Here is a 6,994-nt window from a genome sequence, read left to right as displayed (position 1 = left end):
TCATTATGACACTCCCACTACTGCCAGATAACATCTTACCCAGAACCCACCAGAATTTTTCTCTGCATCAAATGGTAGCAAGGACAGTGGAGCAGCTGGCTGAGAGTAAAAGGGGGAAAAAGAGCACCTAGCTGTTCTGGACCCATGTGGGTGTTCACAGCAAAACTCTACAGGTCTATCCAGGAAGGTCTCATTCTCCTACCACCTACACTGATACAGTGCAATTTTCTTCTTCCTTGCTTCCGATATTGATAAGCTCTACAGAAGATCCACGGGCAGACCTATGGACAAAAATACACGAAGGATTGGAGTTCTAAATATTTGTTAGACCTGCACTCCGGTCTCTCAATTCAACACTTGCCTTTGCAAATCTAGAACACTGTTTATGTAATATTTCCAGCCACCTTGGTTTCTGTTTGCATCACTTCCCACCTGAATATTTACCAATTATCCTACAGATATAGTCTTTGCTGACCCACCCCATTTCCTATGCAGAAATGTGGGAGAGGAGAGGTGTCTGGAAATCTGGAGATATCAGGCCCAAGATATGATCTGATCTTAACCCCAGTCTAATCAATATATGAGCCCTCTTGCTCTCACCCACCTTGAATCTACGTTAACAGTTCACCTTCTGAATTAATCACGTCTAAGAGAACAGCTACCTATAGAGATCTATGAGAAAGGGATAGATTTATTGATAAACAGAAGACATGGTAAAAATACATGCTTATCATCCATTTGCCTCTCCTCCAATGATTTCCCATCCATCCTACAGATCCACAGCCTGGTTGAATTTCCCTCCGCACAACCCTGAAGTCAGTCATTTCCTAGCAGAGGCCATACCTCTTTCCCTGAACAAAAATACAAAGTGAAGGAGTGAACAGTAAAACTGGGGCAAATGTATTTAGAAATAGGCATATAATGAAAACTCTTGTTGTTATATGACTCCCTCCCCTTCCCCAAATACCTCATGCTTAGATCCTACCTCATTCACCTATGCCAGCCAGCCTATACAGCAGGAGACCTCAGGAGATGTTAACCTTGCTACCAAAGGAGAGTTCTCTTCCTGGAGAAGCCCTACATAAAGGTGGAGAGGCATTCAGCAACACAAGATAATTTGTTGACAATCGTAGAAAAATATCAGTTTAATGCACAGAATTCAGCTCCCAACCCTTGCTTTTCCAGAACCAGTGATTAAATAGATAAACTAAACATCTTAAATTCTCATAGCGTTCCAGTCATCCACTCTCAGGGACTCTATGGAATCTTCTTTGGCATTACTTCTACACCAAAATGAAAGGGGATATGAGGAGTGGATGAAGATGAAATGTACATGCCCAAAACCAGAAATTGGAGCCTCTCAAGAGCTTTTACTTCTATTATGAGATCCCATTTCCTGTACTTCAATATACTAGTTGTACTGGACTGGCATATTGAAAAATAGATACCAACCCAAGAGGGTGGAGTAATATCACATTATTTATTTATGTGAACCCTTCCATCTTGCTCATTTACTTGCAATAAATATGGTGGTGTTGTTTTTAGTTGCCCTCCAGTAATTTCAACTCATGGCATCCCCATGTCTTGCAGAATAGAACAGCTTCGTAGGGTTTTCAAGGCTGTGAATTTTCAAAAAACAGATCAGAGGTGTCTTTTAGTGGGTTTTAACTGATAAGGGCTACATTGACCTTAATGCTAGTAGTCCAGTGCTTAACCATTTGTACCATCCACTCAGGACTCCTCTAAATTGGGTGGGTGGATGATCTTAATATGAAAGAATATTAGTGATACAATGGTTCAAGCATTGGGCTGTGAACTGAAAGGCTGGCATTGGAATTCACCATCACTGTGCAGGAGAAAGACTAGGCAGACTGCTTCCATATAGATTTACAGCCTTGGAAACACTGTCCAATAGTGTCTCTAAGAGACTGAACCAACTTCATGGCAACAGGTGTTTTATTATTATTATTATTATTATTAAGAGGTGGATGAATATGTGTGCACTTTATGGAATCTTCTACTGGTGCTGCAGAATAAGCATTGGACTGTTTACCACAAGGTTTGCAGCTCAAACCCAAAAGAAAGATAAAGCTTTCTGCTCCTATAAAGATTACAGCCTCAGAAACCCTATACATGGTTTCTATGAGTCAACTTGACTGGATGACCATAAGATAGCATCTTCTTAGTCTACCCATGATTACTCATCTGCAGAGTCCATAAGACTGATAGTGCAGATAGGTGGCTCTGGCATCAACAGTCACCTAGGGGAAGGGGGTAGCAAAGCGGGGGCCCAATGGGCCTTTTTCCAGAATCAAGGGCTGAAACAGCAGAGGGCAACCCACCCGTTGCCAGCTCTGCAACAAATTCTAAGAGCTACTTCTTTTATGGCAGCCCCCCGGGCGCCCCCCTCTATCCTAGTTCCTGCTCCCCTCTGCCATTTCTCCCGCATAGTCTCCACACAGCTCTCACAAAGCACAGATAACATAACGGGGATTAAGTGGAGCAGGCAAGGGCGCGGTTCCTTTCCTTAGGAGCTGTCTCTGGGACCAACTCTTGGCCAGTGGCTGGGTGCAAGCCCATCTCTGCCTCCTCATCGCCAGGGCTCCCGACCGGCCCTGCGCACCTCTCAGGAACACGACCGAGTCCTCTCCTCCTCCCCAGACTGCCAGGGCATGAGGGGCAAGCAGAGGGTTGGCAGTGGCAGGACCCTTCCCCTGGCACCTACTCCCATTTCCACTTGCCTTGGTCCAGGTTGTTGGCTTCCTCTTCCTCTCGAAGGTCTGCACTCTGATCCCCACTGCTTTCGTGCAATCACAAGGCAAAGAGGCTCCGCTGCTGCACCAAAATAGTCAGGGTTTGCGCAGGAGAGTGGCATGCAAGGGCGGGCCAAGGAAGGTGGGCGGAAGGATAAGGCGAAGTGAATAGATCCAATGGCTCCCGCTCCAGACCCGCCTCAGTTCTGAGACAGAGGTGGGAGTGGCCGAAAGGAGCCTTCGTCTATGCGGCCGTTACAGGGCAACCACCACCACATTTAAGGCAATGGATATAAGGGGAGACCAGGCAGACGTATGGGGTACATTTGGGGTTGTGGGAAGGAGCAGGAGGTCTGGAAAAAGCTGTGCTGGCAGAGCAGCGGATGAATACCAAAGCACTTCTTTGCCTGTATTGTAACTTATCCCTTGCCTGCTAAATAATTCCCACCAGCCTTTTTAGATGCTAATGGTGGTGGGAGTTGGGGTGGTGGTTTTGCCAGGAAAGTCGACTGGGAGGAGTGATGCCATTTAAGAACTGATTCCTCAGAAGGTTCTGTGGATGGCCTCTCACATCGTCTTTATTTTTCATTGTTTGAGTAGGCCAGGGGAGAATGGAAGGTTCATTGGCTTTTAATTCAATTGGGGTGGGGGGATGGCTAGAGAGGGGACTGTTCCTCCCATAAAGGTTACACCACTGCCCCTCTTCTAAAAGAAGGACAACTTACATTTCTAACATTCGTCTGCACCGAAGATCATTCCCTGCGTCCTGATGGTTTTTTAATCATCCTTTGAAATAACTCATTTTGGCCTTACATGGTTGCCAGGGTCCTCCAAGAAAGAAGAGCTTTTCCTGTGCCAGATCATGCAATCATACTTCTCACACACAGCCAAGTGCCAGGCAACAGACAGGGCCTGTCTTGGCTTCTCTTCCACTGTTCAGGAAGGAAAGGGGGCCTCTAGGCTAATACTCTCTGCTCCCCTTCACAACCACCCCCCCTTTTGTTTTGACTGGTGAAGTTATTTACTGACATGGAGCATAACAAGTTATGATACAAAATGTTTACAGTGGGTAGAGGATCACTTCACTTTTGATTCTAAAAAAAATTAAAATACGAAGATGCATAGAAAAAACTAGGTTATATACCAAAATATCAACAGTATTTATTTCTGTTTGGTGATTAAATATTTTTCCCTTTGCTTTTGTGTATTTTGGAAACATAATTATTTTAGAAACAAAAATAGAAAGTTATGGAATGCCCAGAATGTGGACCCCGGGAAGCCAAAGGAGGAACCCAGCAGTCAAGGTCTGAAATCCAGAACAGGTTAGACTGGGCCCACAGCCAGGGCCAAACGTGCAATAGCGTTTTCTGTAGTTACAAGCTTACTTCCTCGATATCTAATGCTCTTATCAATGTAAAAACTTAACGGGATTCTACAGAAATATTTATCGACACACAGAAAAACGATTCTTCAATGGCTCTAAGAGGACAAAAAAAACGTGTTGAAAGGCCTCCTTCTTTCTTCAGCTTCACAGCATCCTGCCCACAGCAACCTTGGAAAAGCAACCTCAGCAACCACATGAACTGGTTTCAGCCCAGGAGCCGCAGGGTGTTATGTGCTTTACTAACTATTCTAATAGAAAAAACTTTGGTTTTGAGTTGCTATAATATATAACTGTGTTATATTTAATATTTAGGGGACAAATATTTAAAATTACTTTATCATTACAACTATGACCAAAAATGTTCCTTTGTTTTGCTCTTGAGCAACCAAGAAAAATTGAGCTTTTACCCTCCTCACCCACAATAAGAAAATATTTGCTGGAACAGTCCTCAGTCCTTGTGAGTCCAAGTCAACTTAAACTCAATAAATCAGTCTAAATTGTAAAGACTCCAACATTTCCCTATTAGAGCAGGGGAAGAAAATCCATTTTGGGGGGACACTTATTTAAGATGAAGGAAGGGGTGTCTTCAGTGCGAGAAGTGCCTGCCGTCAGGGGTTTTCTTGCTAATGTTTTTAAAGATCTTGGACTTTGTGACCTTTTTGGCTATCAGTTAGCAAAATCCACCACCTCCTCCTCACTTTTTATGTTTGCCTTCATTGCTGTTCACATTCATATCAACAAAAGGAGGTAGCTTGAAACCAAATGACAGAGCAACGTGAGGTAAATTTAAATGATCAACATTAAAGATTTGTTTCAGAGAATAAAAATCATATGCTCGATATATGAAGGAAGTCATTCTTTTCTATCAATTTTTCAAGCTGAGACTAAATATCAGAAATTTTGGACCAGGAAAACTCATATTCACTTAGTGGAACCTTGGATTGGTTCAAGTAACGAAGGAAACCCAATTCTTCTGGGCGCAAAATGAGCAAGGCAAGCCTTCTTCCATTTATGCCTCTAGCTGTTCTTTCCACACAATGACTATACTCCTTAGGTCCATCCAGAGGGTTATAGTGAACAATCCAGTTAACTTCAGGAATATCCAGCCCTCGCTGGAGCTGTCACATCTGTACACAACAATATCCCTGAATCTACATTGCAGAATTGAAAGAATATAGTTGTTCACTTATTTTTGTTTCTGCCTTCCATGAATGGCCAAGATAGGTAAGTCAATGTAGTTCAGCAACTCATAGTGGAATTTAACAAACAGACTTGCAGGATGAAAAGAACATCATTAGTTTCTTCTTATGGCTTTTCTTAAGGAATGTAAAGAGCAAAAGGAATCTTTTATCAGAGGCATTGGTTTTATAGTCATCAATAACAACATACAAGAGCTCCTTTATCAGAGAAATCCTCACCAGGTCTTCAACTTTTCGAGTTTGTGTGGCAGAAAAAAGCATGGTCTGTCTGCACACAGGCAGGAGTTTAATAATTGGTTTTAATTCCTTCCTCTTCAAATCCAACATCCAAGATTCGATCAGCCTCATCAATAACCAAACACTACAGATTTTTATACATGAAGCCTGGGGTATTCTGCATAAAGTCCAGAAGGTGGCCTGATGTGGCCAAAATGATGTTGATCCCATTAGCAAGTTTCTGTGCTTAAGCAGATCTGTTATTGCTTCCCATGAGCAGCCCATACATGTGAATGTGATGCGCCACATTAGCTACTTAAGCACACCAAAAGTCTGCATAGTCAGTTCCCTAGCAGGTAAGAGAATAAGGACTTTTGTTCCATTCCTGGGCATAAATTTTAGCTTAACAATAAGTTCAACTGCAGGGATAAGAGAGAAATGCTAGGGTTTTACCATTGCCTGTTTTGGCTGCTGCTAGAAGATCCTTGCCTTCCAGAAGCGGCTGGATACTTTTATGCTGAATTTCTGTCATGTTCGTAAAGCCCATTTCTTTTATCACCTTCAGAGTGTTTTCAATGACAAGATTAGTTAGAGAAGTAAATGAAGAATTCTTATGTGCTCCTGTCAGCCCCATTGATGGTCTGGGCACTTCGCTGTCATCTTCCTCATCATCTAGCTTCTCTACTCTCATTTCTGCTTATGCAGGAGCCTCCGTAGGACCCTCCTCAGATTCCTCTTTTTTTGTGTCAGGTTCAGCAGCATCCCCTATTTGTCTCTTCTTTTTCTTTTTGGTTCTGAATTGGGAGGCTGTGTTATTGCTTCCCTATTGGCCAAAATTGCAGGTTTCTTGGGGGAGGGTTTACATTTTTACATTTCCCAATGCTTCTTTAGATACACCTCCATTTGGGGCTCCAGACAATCTCACATTCTTAGACTGTTTGAAGAATTTTTTTATCTTTTCCACCTCCCACTGTTTCTTCAGGCAGCTTTCTATTTTGGGCTTCTAATAGGCACACACCCAATGCCCCCTGTAGCTTTAGGTTTCCCTACCTCAATTTCAGGTTCTGCTTCTCAATCTTCTTGCTTAGGAGTTTCATCAATAGGTGAGACATGATGTCGAAGGAATGTGTTCACTCCTCTGTTCTCTTGGCTGAAGCAATTTCTTCAGGGCTGCATGTGTAAATTTGACAACTTTTTTCACACCCAATTATTGTTGTAGGCCAGCTGGGTGGGATTGAACTGCCAAGCTTTCAATTAACAGTGGGAATTTTTAAGCTTCCCAACACCAGGGCTCCTTCTCCTTCATGCTGCACCTTCACTAAAGAATAGATATGCTCTTTTACAATGAATATACAAGAATAAGCACAACAAACAAAAAACTAATGCTACAAAATCATTGAAAGGTTTATTTAAACATTTTTTTTAAAATGTGAAGCTATTGT

The 6,994-nt window shown here is 42.7% G+C and overlaps 1 pseudogene; it reads right to left on the bottom strand.

Moving 5' to 3' along the window:
- Positions 1-4,723: 4,723 nt before the first annotated feature.
- Positions 4,724-6,664, bottom strand: LOC102832402 (annotated as a pseudogene).
- Between the last annotated feature and the right edge of the window lie 330 nt (positions 6,665-6,994).

This window comes from Chrysochloris asiatica, unplaced genomic scaffold (genome assembly GCF_000296735.1).
Source record: "Chrysochloris asiatica unplaced genomic scaffold, ChrAsi1.0 scaffold00126, whole genome shotgun sequence".
Taxonomy (NCBI): Eukaryota; Metazoa; Chordata; class Mammalia; order Afrosoricida; family Chrysochloridae; genus Chrysochloris; species Chrysochloris asiatica.
Note: the sequence above shows the minus strand (reverse complement) of the source record. Positions and strands in the feature narration are given on the sequence as shown.